Source organism: Hydra viridissima, unplaced genomic scaffold, assembly GCF_058129835.1.
Source record: "Hydra viridissima isolate aposymbiotic clone 2 unplaced genomic scaffold, HvirCarnegie_v1 scaffold_15, whole genome shotgun sequence".
Classification (NCBI taxonomy): Eukaryota; Metazoa; Cnidaria; class Hydrozoa; order Anthoathecata; family Hydridae; genus Hydra; species Hydra viridissima.
Genome location: NW_028324314.1, coordinates 2,943,683 through 2,957,689, shown reverse-complemented (window position 1 = coordinate 2,957,689; position 14,007 = coordinate 2,943,683). Strand labels below are relative to the sequence as shown.

At 27.0% G+C, this 14,007-nt stretch overlaps 1 pseudogene across 1 annotated transcript; it reads left to right on the top strand.

Moving 5' to 3' along the window:
* The first annotated feature begins 3,678 nt into the window (after positions 1–3,678).
* LOC149878195 (uncharacterized) lies at positions 3,679–9,140 on the top strand (annotated as a pseudogene). The gene is made up of 6 exons (XR_016447515.1): positions 3,679–3,838; positions 7,614–7,703; positions 8,126–8,305; positions 8,591–8,655; positions 8,818–8,912; positions 9,005–9,140. The product of XR_016447515.1 is annotated as an uncharacterized LOC149878195 (transcript).
* Positions 9,141–14,007: the final 4,867 nt, after the last annotated feature.

The following is a 14,007-nucleotide window of genomic DNA, read 5'->3' as shown; positions in this document are numbered from 1 at the left end:
TGACAGGTTGTTGGTAAGATTTGCAAGTTGGAGAAAAATATTTGCTCACACTATTTAATTATACAATAAATATTTTATGAGAGTTTTCATACAACCTTTTTATAAATCATCGAAGCGTTCACAAAACTTATAAAAAAAAAAAAAAAAAAAAGCCAAAACAAAAACAAAGTAACAATGCGAAATAAAAATGAAATAAAGTAAATGAAAACATTTGATCAAATAAAAATGAAAAACTCTCGACAAAATTTTCAATAAATTAAAACCCTAAAACCCCAAAAACCAGTTAATATTTTTAAATGGACTTTTTTTTCACGAAACAAAAAAACTAATATTTATTGAACTTTGATAAGGGGGCATCTAAAAATAACGAACGCAATAAAACCAATGATTTTGGATCCCCCCTTCCCACTGTACGCACTTGTACGCCTTTAACTACCCCATCCCCTTTTGCGTACTACGCGTTATTTTTTAAAAAATTATGACCCTACCCCTACCCACCAAAAAAAAAGTTTTTAAAAAATTAAATGCAAAAGATCAAAATTTTTAGTTAGAGGTTTTTCTGTACTAAACTAAAAAACGGGCAATTGTTGACATAAGGAAAGAAAAATTATTTAGAAATTCGATTCTAAAAGAATACTGGAATTTCAAGCCATTAAATGATATTTATTTAACTCTCAATTACGTTAATGAATGCAGCTGATGTTTTTACATATAAAGAGTATTTTGTGTAAATAATGTTAACAGTTTGTCTATTGTTGATATTGGTATTTGTGGTAAGTTTTTGTTTGTTTTTTAGCATATTTTAAAAATTAGTATGTAACCGATATAGAAAATTTTCAAAAAATTATTTTCCGTCTACTAGCAATGTTTCCTCATGCATTTCCTATGCTTTCCACATCCAATAAATAAAATAAGTTATTTTTAACTTTCTTTTTTTCAAGTGAGCAAACAAACACAAACGTTTGAATAGAATTAATAGCCAGGCAAAAACGAACCGCTATGGAAACCATTCGACCTTTGAAGTGCTTTTCGTAAAATGGTCATTGAAAAGAAACAATAACAAACAAAACAACAAACAGAAACAAAATTGACCGACGTTTGAAAGACAGAAAAATTCTTTACCTTTTAGTGCATTATATTAACATAAGATGTATGTTTTAAAAAAACTTGTTTATTTGTCTTTTTTATTGTTATAAAATGCAATTGGGATATTTCGACCTGTTATATGAATTCCTGACTTCCACTCATTCATTTTAGCATACACTGCTTTCAAAATCCTACTCTCTTCATTTTTTGCTGTTCTGTCTCCAACTATTGTGCTCATTCAAGAAGAGAGTTTGAAAATATCTATATTATAATTCTGCGGAACGATTTTTCATAACTAAATCGGTAATATCCCTGTTAAATTATTTACATCTTTCTTTTTTTTATATTTATTACAAGGTCAAAAATCTGCTTCAGGATCATTAGTATGGCTATGTTGAAATACTTAACTAGAACCAACAATAAATCTACTGTCCCAATTCAAGATATGTAATCAGGCTCAGCAATAGCTGTATTGCCATCCATTGAGCAGCCGACGTCTCCAACGCTTTTAGCTTCCTCCAAACAATCTTCAGAGCTTTCTGTTTCAACTGAATCTTTTTGTAAAGTACCTGCCAAGCTACTAGAAAATCAACCCTTAAATTTCTCAATTCCAGGCTTGACAGGTACAAATGGCTTAACACATTACAAGCGGGGCGGGTAAAAATACCTGCTTTGCGGACTGCTGTCTATTAGCGGGTTGGGTATTTTTACCCGTTTGAATGAATTTACTTTAAAAGCGGCACAAAGTAATTTTACTCGATTGGTTTACATATGAAACTGATAAGACTAGCTCGTACTTTTTTGTTTAGACTCTTCAGACTCTTCAACGTAATTTCTTTAACATTTGTTTATATAATAAAGATAATGAAAAAATCATCAATTTTGTTATGTTATTGTTTACAGTCCGATTGCTCATAATTTATATGCATAGACTAAGTAATCTCTAATCGTTTTCTCTTTTATATAAACATTCATTAATTTTTGCCCGCTACGCACACCTGTTTAGTCTATTTCGCTACCCGCTTATAATGTGTTAATTATTACAAAGACAAAAATTAAAAGTTCTGTTCAATATTTTAAAGAAAAGAAACTAACAAGGCCGTTTATTCAAAGTTTACCACAGAAAGATTAACTAACTCGCAAGTCAAGGACTAGCCATTCGAGTTCATACAGAAGAAGCTTCAAATATGAGTCAGTTTTTAAAAGTTAGAGCTACAGATATTTTGCAATTGAGTTCTTAGTTACAGAGAACGAAATATAAATGGATTTTGCATGAAACAACAAACGAGTTGTTTCAAACAATTGTATCCGAAATAATCAGAGTTATTGCTGCCAAAATTAGGAAAGTTAAATATTTTTCAATAATACTTGACGAGACTTCAGACAAATCTGTGATGGAACAGGTTTCGTTACGTGTTCGATCGGTCAACCGTGACACATTTCAAGTTGAAGAATATTTTCCAGGTTTTTACGGTACCAACAAAAATGATTGTAAAACCCTTTTCAAAGTGGTTTGTGGTATAATAACCACATTAAATATACCGATAAATGATTTACGAGAGCAATGCTTTGACAATGCAATAAATGTTTCGGGAGTTTATAACAGCTTACAAGCAAAAATAAGAGCCATCAAATCTAGAGCATTATTTGTACATTGTCGGGTGCATTCACTAAATCGCGTAACCCAAGACTCTATAAAGAATTTCATTGAGGTAAGAGATATTCTTCAGCTTAATAGGGAGTTAATTAAGTTCATTCGTGAATGACCGAAGAGACTTGCTTGGTTCAAGACATTTCAGCAAAAATGTGACATTATGTCCCTTTAGACCATTTCGTTCTACACGATGTATGTTGCAATACACATCGCTTGCATCAATACTGAACCAGTTAAGAAGAATTACGAAACTTCTTTTTATAACTGTCTCAGACTGAAAAATATGAGGCGGGGCAAAAGCAGACGGATTCATGAAGCAACTGGATAAGGCAGATAAATTTGTTATGTTGAAAATTACTTGTCGCATCCTAAAACATTTGGAAGGAGCTTAACCGTTATCCAGAGAAAAAGTCTACATTTAAACACTTGCATAAATATTATTGATACATTGAAAGACAATATTTACAACATGACAGAAAAATTTAATTCTGCCATGTTGTAAATAAATTTGAAAGAGAAATGGAAACTTCTTGGTTTAGATGAAACTAAAGAACCAAGGTAAAGAAAGCTACCAATTAGATTTGGCTGTGGATCAACAGAGCCACACATTTTCACAGCAAAAGAACATTATAATACAAAGAAGTTATTAATTTTGTTCGAAGCGGCTTAACATTAAGGTTTACTTCTGACTCCCAATTGTTGTTATTGAATGCAGAGTCTTTTCTAATCAGTTTAGAAGACTCTCCAAAACCAATTTGTGACTTTTATAAAGATAATCTAAATATAGATCGAGTTAAATTGCATAGGGACATGTTTCATGATATAATTGAAGCCAAACATTTAAGAGTAACATCTTTCATGGACGTTTTAAATGTTTTGAAATGTCACGAAAATAGCACGATTCATTAACAGGGCTTAAAAAAATTGTGCACTTAATTATGACAGTTCCAATAACAACATGTACTACAGAGCGATCATGTTCAAGGCTAATAAGAATAAAGACATTTAAGAAACACAATGACCCAGATGAGATTAAATCACTTGTCCATTATCAATTGTCTCAAAGTAGAATTGCATATTCTGGATGTGGCAAAGATGGTAATGAATTTGTAAAAAAAGCACACATTCGAAGCAATATTTTTGCTATAATAATTGTTAGTTCATAAGTGAATAAACATTCTTTACTTTTAATTATTCATGTAAAAAGTCCTTTTTTAAGTTCCTCAAAATCTCAATTTATAATCACATATATTTTTGAAAAAATTTATGTGTACCTTACTAAGTACCTTCCTAATTTATTTTTAACTTGTGTCAAAAATAAAGTAAACTTTCTCTTAACTTTTGCATTTTAAATAGATAAAAGCCTCTTGTGTTCTTATTGAAGTTAGGGGTCATCCATAAATGATGTCAGTAGATTGAAGAAGGGGAAGAGTAAATTTTTGCTTCCTAGCATTTCCGTTGCCACCTTGGTCAAAATCAAAAGTCGGTGTCAAAAACATTTATTTAACCACACAATGACGTCCAGTTTTATTACAGTATATGGTATCCTATTGGTCATTATTATCGCATTTTCAGTAACGGATAATTGGCAATTAACAACTTATGTCAGATTTAGTAAAAATAACGCTGTTTTCTTAATAAAAATTTAAGACATTATAAAAAAGGTGTTGTGTCAATCTGTCTTATTCAGTTGAACAAAAAGGAATATTCACAACACTCAGCTCTTGCGTACATACATAAGCGCTGACTGTTGTGAATATATATATATATATATATATATATATATATATATATATATATATATATATATATATATATATATATATATATATATATATATATATTTATATATATATATATATATAAATGTTTATGTATATATATATATATTTAAATATATACAAATATTTATATATATACAAATATTTACATTTATACAAATATTTATATATATATAAATATATATATATATATATATATATATATATATATATATATATATATATATTTATATATATATAAATGTTTACATATTTATATAAATATTTATATATATACAAATATTTACATATATGCAAATATTTATATATATATATATATATATATATATATATATATATATATATATATATATATATGTATATATATATATATATATATATATATATATATATATATATATATATATATATATATATATATATATATAAATACTTATATATGTATATAAATATTTATATATGGGTTGAAGGATAAACCATAATTGTCCACTTTGTATGTGGACTAGAGAGAAATACGAAGAGATATACCCTAAGATAATGTATCCATAGGTTTTGTAACTTAATCAACGTTGAAAACACTGTTTTATTAAAGATCTATTAGGTTTTAGTTTCATTATTTAAATATTGTTATATGGACTTAGTAAATAAACAATGTGAGTATTGAATATCTTTTTAAGTCGTTAATCGGTTCTCATTGAATTCTTCCGCAACAAGTTTTATGTTCCTCTTTTATCCTGTCTACCATCCCGTAAATAACCTTTAAACTATATAAAGAAACATAAAAATTTAGACATCAGTTTATATTGGTTAATACTTTACACTGGACAAAACTTTATATTGAAGTAGCATAGCAAACAATGTTTAATAAGCGTCGCGTATCTTAAATGATGTTTTATAAATTAATTTTTCATATTTTTTTGGATAAATTATCAACAGTTAAGTCGATTTTACGCAGTTTTACAAGCTTACATGAGTTTATTCCCCTTGACAATTCCTTTTCTAAATTTAAAATCAATTATCCATTTTCGTAATCCAATTTTCATTTTAAACTTCGAAAAGATTAAAACTGTTCATACTTTCAGAGTGACAAAAAAAGTTTCAAATTTCTCTAATGTTAATATCTAGTAATATTAGGACATAATTTACAATATCAAACAACAATTAAAGTTCAAACCAATCTTTCAAATTCAATTTACTTATCAGAGAAGCTTAGACATTATCTTAAATCAATTATGAGCTTAATGAGATGTTTTATTCGCAAATGATTTAAAGCTTTTAATGCTGTTAAATCATTCATCAGAGTAGCGGATCTTCAACTTCCTAATATATGTACGATATTTAATTCAATTATAAATACATTTGATGAAATCAATTTTGCTGTTAATGTTAAGCCGCACTTTTTTTCACTGCTCAATCCATGGATAAAAACATTCGAAATCCTCATCTGTGACGTTATTACCTATATATATCTACAAGTGTTTAAACTTATTGCTTGGTGTCCAGCCTTCGAACTTTATTGGGAATTTAAAGATGACCCAAGAAACGTTTGTCAATCACTCTTTGATTATGTCCTTTTCATTGGAGGTTAAACGAACTTTCTCAACACACAAATACTTCAGCTTCATTTTTTTAGCAAAAAATTTCTTGAAGAAATACTTTTTTTGAATTATTTCGATGTTTCGCTTTCATTGGATATAAGAAGCAGCCACTTTTGCTGTTTCATCGCTCTCTTCATTTTATCGGAGATGGTAGTTTGTGTTTCGTGGAAGCATTCCATGAAAAACTTTTGATCCTTGTTTTTATCTGAAAATTTTCAAATTTAGGGGAAAAAATAATTTATCCATTTCTATTCTGGTTTTAATAAAACTTTTAATTTATGCATAATAATAAGTTTTAATTTTAGGTAAGTTGTAGTATAATAATAAAAGTAAGTTTTGTCAACTATTTAATAGCGATAATATTTTTTTGTTTAATCAAAAAGTAAAACAAATATATATACAAAAAAATAAAAAAGTTATAACTAATTTAAAGAATGAAAAAAAAGAAGAAGACTTTATGTCAACGATTGAATTCATTTAAACAATACAAATGCTTAAAATTATCTCCTAATCAAAAATTTAAAAACTATGAATAACGTTGGTATTTAAGCTATGCACAACATCAATAAAATTTGAATAGATTTCCCAGCCGGCATCTTCACGTTGTTTCAACGTTGATATTTGGTTGAAGCGTTGTTTCAACGTTGGTTAACCAAATCTCAACGTTAAAATAACGTTACTATTTAAACGTTGCTCAGTAAACGTTTTTTCAACGTTATTTCAACGTTGACAAAAAAACCCCGTTTTTAAATAACTATGAGTTGTATTGGTGTTTAAAGTAAAATAAGTAAAGCCCAAAAAGTAATTGAAATAATCTTTTAGTATGACACGAAATCGGTTAATAATCTTTCAGTATGACACGAAATCGGAAAAGTTTCCAATAATAAAAGTTAAATTCACTTCTGGTATTACATCTATTTCTTAAAGTTTTTTTTTTTTTAATTAATGGGCTAAGAGAAAGAGTTGTTATAACTTTTTCATTTCCACAGAAAGCAAACAGGATTGTGAAAATTTTGAGTTCACAACCACAGAAGAAAAAAGTGACATTGAGGATGTTGATTTTCTTCGAAAATATAAACAAAGAAAATATAAATAAAGAGAATTTCCTGGTTATTTTCCAAGTAGGCATTAGTTTATATGCTGGAATTATCATACATACATACATACATACATACATACATACATACATACATACATACATACATACATACATACATACATACATACATACATACATACATACATACATACATACATACATACATACATACATACATACATACATACATACATACATACATACATACATACATACATACATACATACATACATACATACATACATACATATATATTAAGTTTATTAAGAAATCATATATACATTGTATATATGATTTCATATAAACAATGACATGTTATCATGTCGTTGTATTTATGAAATATATATTTTAATAGTTTGTGTAACTTAATTTTACTTTCAATTTATAACTTTAGAGTCAAAAGTTGATGCGTATGGAAAGAACCTAAACTCACCTTGCCAAAAGTTTTTCCAAGAAGATATCAATTCTTCTTTTCAAGATAAAGGTTATTGTCTCATTAAATTTATTTAATTAATTTAAAATAACATTGTGTTATTTTAAAAAAAAAGATACAATTATAATATAAAGTGTAATATTCAACTGAGTGATACAAAGTGTTGACAAAGCTTTTTTAATCTATGTGTTTTAAGTTCAATTTGTATAAAGAAATTAGTTAAAAACAATTTACCACACAATGAAGTTAAGAAATATAGAAATAAACTACAGAAATTAGATAAAGTTGATAAGTTTCCAATGTCTGAAGGCAGTATGATATTTTATATTTTAAAGTAAATTTTTATTTAAATTTATTTTTTTTTTTTTGTAGAAATATAAAATTCATATAAGATTTAAAAGTTTTAAAAACTGAAAAATTTCTTTACTATGCAAATACTAAAATTATTTTTTAAAACTTAACAAAATTTGTAGAGTTTCAAAAGAAAGTGTTGTATCTACTTACCAATGTAAGAAATGAGATGCGAAATCAAAACAGTGACTGAGCCTGCTTCTAATAGTGAATTTGTAAGCCAAATAAGGGTTATTTTATCAGAAGTGGAGTTCACTAAAGTGGATAAAGCATTAGATGATGAAAAAGTGCGCTCATCATGGGTGAGTTATAATAAGTACTTTATTAAATAGTTATTTAGTCATTGAACATTACCCTTTAGTTAAAAAAAGATTGTTAAGATGGACAACAGCCCTTAAAAACATTAAAAAATTCTTGAATTATATAGAAAAAAATTGTCTTGGAAAATACTTGGAACTTGGAATTTGTCCTAGAAAAATCCTGGATCACTTTATTAAAATTTGTCTTAGAGATCTGAAATAGTTCAATGTTTTGATATCATATTTGACCCAAACCATAATGTTAGATTTACTTTATGTTTTTTGTAGGTAAATCAGCTACAATTAATTGAAGGAACATCTTCAAAAGATAGAATACACAAAATTATGCTGAGGTAATTAACTGATAGCTCTTTACACATTTATAATTACTTTTTACAAAACTTATTTGTTTAATAATTTTAGAAAAAATTTCATAATAAATTCAATTTAAATATTTGAAAAATTATTATTTATTTATAATCATTTCACAGTTACATCATCTTTTAAAAATTTAGAATATTTTCAAACAATTTTATGGCCTCAATGAATATGAAAGGCAAAGATGGAAAAATATGTTTTAAGAACACTAATTTATATGGCATTGTTAAAGGTATATCTTTATAAATTATGTGAAACTTTTCCATTCATTATTTAAAATCTTCCTTTTTTGATTTTTACTTTATATTTTCTTTTTTTTTACAGCTTCTACTATTAAATACGATGGAGCGACAGAAACTTTGATTGATGGAATATTGTCTGACTTCCTAAAATACGCTCATTTAGAAAAGGTGGCAGTAAAGAAAAGAAATTTGCGTTGATTTTAATCAAATATATGTAAATATATGTAATATTTAAATATATAAATATCATAAACAAATGTTATCTTTTTCTTTACTAATATATGTCTAACTAAACTTAACTAAAAATAGTCTAACTGTAGACTGAGTATATTTTATACGCTTAATATACATTGATAGTCCAATAGACACAATAATTGAGTCTATTGAAGATTGATTTAACGTTGATAAATCAACGTTGAAAAAAGTTGTCATTCTAAACGTTGTTTCAACGTAAATTCAACGTTCTTATAACGTATTTTGCGTCGATTGAACGTTGATTTAACGTTTGAACCGAACGTTGATTTAACGTTGATAAATCAACGTTGAAAAAAACTTTCATTCTAAACGTTGCTTAAACGTAAATTCAACGTTAGGTTTCAACGTTAATTCAACGTTATTTCAACGCTGTTTGCCGACTGGGTTATTATATGGAATTGGTGTTAAGTCACCTCTTTATTTCATACTTTCTAAAGGAACTTCAAAGGGTAGTTTAATTTAAAACGAAAGACTAATTTTAGTACTTTTTTTCTTATTAAAGAATATAATATATTATGATAGAAGAAAACTGAACGCAAACTCATTAACAACACAAAAAAGACAAAAATGTTTGTTTGTATCTGGTTAAGCTGAAGCAAAAAGAATTAAAGATTTACTTTTTTTAAATAAAAAATCAAAATTAACAAAACACAGTTCAAAAGCCCTACAGAGATATTAACCAATTTCTAAATTTTTTATAATAAATAGAATCTAAATTTTCAACTTGATAAATTTTTAACTTTATTTTACTATTTGGTATCGTAAAATTTTTTAAATATTAACCATTTGACATACTTATATCAATTTAAGGATTATGTGACAAAAGACATGGAAATTTAGAAAATTACTTCGAAACTACAACGAAGCTCTAAATGGAATTTTTTTCCCTCGGAACAGATGGTATTGCCTTTTAAAAGGAATTAGACTAAGTCCAAGACTTTTAAAAGGTCTTTAATAAAACATACCCCTATTAAAAGTTTTCATCTAGCATTTTTTCATAAACACCTTGGTTTGTCTGTTTTTACTATGGAAATTATAAATCTTTATGACAACTTGTAAAAAAGATTTTTTGTTATCAATTTCAGATAAGTTTAATCTTTATCTTTATTATTTTGAGCAATGCCACTTTTTCATGCAAAAAAGCTTTTTAGCAAGAATCAAATATGAGACTCAGTCTATCTACCATATATTTAAAGTTTTATAAAATAATACACTTTTTTTGGTAATCTAATATAATACTTCAATTTTAGGACTTGTTCAATTTTAGGACTTGATGAATTGTTGTATCTTTAAATACTTTACATGTAATATAATTGCAGTATATTAAACTAATTACTTTAACTCCTTTATCAATCTTTTATCAGATTTAATGGTTGTTCTTTACTAAATTTGATGAGCTGATTTCAAATTTGATTCTTTTTTTGTCCAACAAATCAACTTTTTATTCTGCAGCATTGTCGTGTTAAATGGATAATAGAAAAAATTAAAAAATACAAATTGACTTCATATGAAAAAAAGAAGCATATGAATGCATATAATGTTTTCGCCACATAAAATCTGATACATCATTTAACTTGTAAAAATCATTAATAGAGACCATACGGACATCTTCTGATAATAAATCAAATTTATATTGGTAATGTACATATTGGACCATGTATTTCATGTCTCAAATTACTGGACTACCTCGGACCGCAAAAGTATTTGATTTTATAATTGGAATTTTAACTAAAAAAAGTACTTGAATTATATCATCAATTTAAATTAAGTTATTTGACATCACTTACGTGCAAAACAGTGATGCAATAGCTCATTTGAAAAATCATTCTTTATTTTATTAAATAATGCAATAAAAAGAGAGGTTTTAAAGTTATTAACTATTTTATGCTTATTCGAAACACAAAAAATATTATTAAGTTTGAAAAAATATTTTGAAAAAAAAAAAAAAAAAATTTGAAAAAAAACATTTTTATAAACAGCTTCAAACGCAAGGAGCATAATAATTATACAAAAATATATGGATTTCATAAAAGCTGGTTGTTTAAGCTATAAAATGGTATATAATAATGTTATTTTTGAGAATGCTAATTTTTTTACTTTTGTCGACCAACCGGCCGACTCTGCGATGTTCTAACTCACAAAAAAAGTCTTTCCAATTTTTTGTAATGCTCCAAGCATGAACTTGCTTACTTTTCGTCACTTAAGCTTAAATATTTTTGAAGCTGTTCACTTCTAACTCTAAACTTTGGTTTTCGAATCATGATAAGGAAAATTGTTTTGCCCACCTTTTTTCAAGATTCAATTTATCTTTAAAAGGTTTAAAAAAAATAAATTTCCTTAGAGTCTCTTTCATCTTGTGCAAACTCTAAGCTCGACAATTTAATCTCTCTTGAACTTACGGGTTCACTACAAATATACTTGTAAGTTTTATATAGAGCAAAAGTGTCAAATTTGACGCGATAAGAAAATAAAAAACTTTTTAACCTCAAGGTGAATCTAAAATCAAATACGGCTTCACCTTTACTAAAGTAATTTTTCAATATCACGTCCCCAGCTTGAAAACAATCAGGGATATCCTAGAGACGGCAGCCAAGTGAAAAGGGGTACCATATATTTCTTCTTTCAAATACTGGATGGTTTGTTTGCTTTGTAGGCTGGCACAAAGTCTTGCTAATATGCCCAAGGGGATCAAAATGTCATTTATCAAGGAAATGTATGTGTGAATGTTTATCATTACACTTATTGGCAAAAAAGAAAAAAAAAAGGTGCTTTAAGCATAGTGCTGTCTCTTTAAGATGATCCTGATTTTGATAAGTATTGGTTATTTAAATTTACTCTGTCATTGTATCTACTCTGTTATAGCTGAAAAGTGAAATGTTTCATCAGAGTAGACAAATGAGATGTCTATGTTATTGATGAAGCAAATAAGTATGAAAGTCTTTCGTTCCCAAATCATTTTCACAAATTAATTGCATATCGCTATTTACATAAATCATCGGTCTCAGTATCTTAAAAATCAGCCTTTGAATTGTGTGTCATGATGTTATTGTCTCTCTGGCAATTCCAAAACAGACTTGTTAAAGAACTAACACGGTTCAAAATCAATAAAAGTTGTCATTTTTCTCCAAAACCATTTTGACGTATTTGGTTAAACAAATACGCTTGCTTCTCTTTTTTCTCTTTTACATAATCTGTCGTTATTTTTTTGGATTTTAACAATAACAAAAGACCTCGAAGACTAAACGTCTAATTTTTTTCTTAAAATATTTAGAATTTAACTGCGTTAAAGTTAAACTATTTATATTCTGTCAAACATATAAACTCGCCCTATATGATATTTTCCCAATAAGATTTTTCTGTAAAATATCTTTCTTATCTTTTCTTTTAACTATTAATCTAAACAAGTAGCCAATAGTCATTTCAAATGCCTGATTTTATTCTCGTCTCTTTTGTCTCTACATAAAAATATTACAAAGACATCAATAATTGAAATTATTAAACCCTAAATAACTTAAATTAAGTTTGAACAATTTTTCTCTATATTCTTTTATCTGAAACAATTAATCTACAGTTAATCTACAGAAGAAGCGCTGAAAAATAGAATCAAGAATTCCTATATCTAACCTTAGTTCTCACGATAGTTCTAATGATACTTTGGATTCAGAAGCAATTTTAATTTTAATAAAAATCTTGTTTGACCTAGAAGTTAGGATTTTATAACATGTAATTAATGGGTAATAAAATAAATGTAAATTTTGCTAAACGAAAAGCGCCATCTTTGGAAGAGATTCTAAATATATCATTTCAAAAAGTAAACATAAAAAAATTTAGTTTAATCTAAATATGATATAAATGTAACACAAACTAAATAAATATAATAAAAATAGTAATAGTTTGTAGTAGTAATATATCAACAAAAAATGAAGATATTAAAAAAACACACACACACAAAAAAAAACAGTATACAGTGAGGAAACCAAAATATTAACCTTTTGTGTTCCTTTTTCTTTGATTTTGCTTTAAAAAAGTTTATCGTTCGGTTAAGCTTCCTACCATCAAATTTCACTACGCAAAAAGATCATCTTGTAAAATTTAAATCTTGCAAAGATTTTTAGCCAATCTCTTAACAATAAGTTTGTATACGAAAGTATACACACTTGTTAACAAAGTAGTTTGTATACGATGAATAGCTGATTAAATCACATTCTCAACTTCACATATTAGATCTCTTTCATTGGTTTTGTGAGCGACATCATTTTATCTATATTTTATCTTTTTACTCTACAATTAGATAAAGATATTGGTTTTCTCTATAGATTCTACCGCAAAGTCTACTAATAGTACTGTAAAACTTTAGAGGTTGCTCATAAACATTTTAAAGCTTCAACTTGAATGTCTTATTAACATCAGCAGGAACAATCTTTTTATTTTGCTGGTTTAGCATTTGTTCGATGACGTCATGCCAACGCTTTTTAAATTTCCATTCCCATTCTTCCTTGTTAAACTCTACATTACTGATATATTGGCCCCCGTCTCTTCTACAAAAGATCTTGCATCACATCTTTTGTTTAAAGTGCAAATAACACTTTCTTTTTTAATTTTTTTTTCAAACTATAAATAATCTGTTGATTAATTAAACATTTTTCAATCATCAATTGCAATCTTTCACAAAGTTGCAAACAAAGTGTTCTACTGCATTTAAATATCGCTATTTCCATTTTTGAAGAACAATCTGGTTTACTATTTCTTTTAACGATTTAGCACTAAAATCTTTTATTTTTTAAGATAAAAATTCTCGGTTAGCATTTACTTGAATTTAGACTTAAAGTG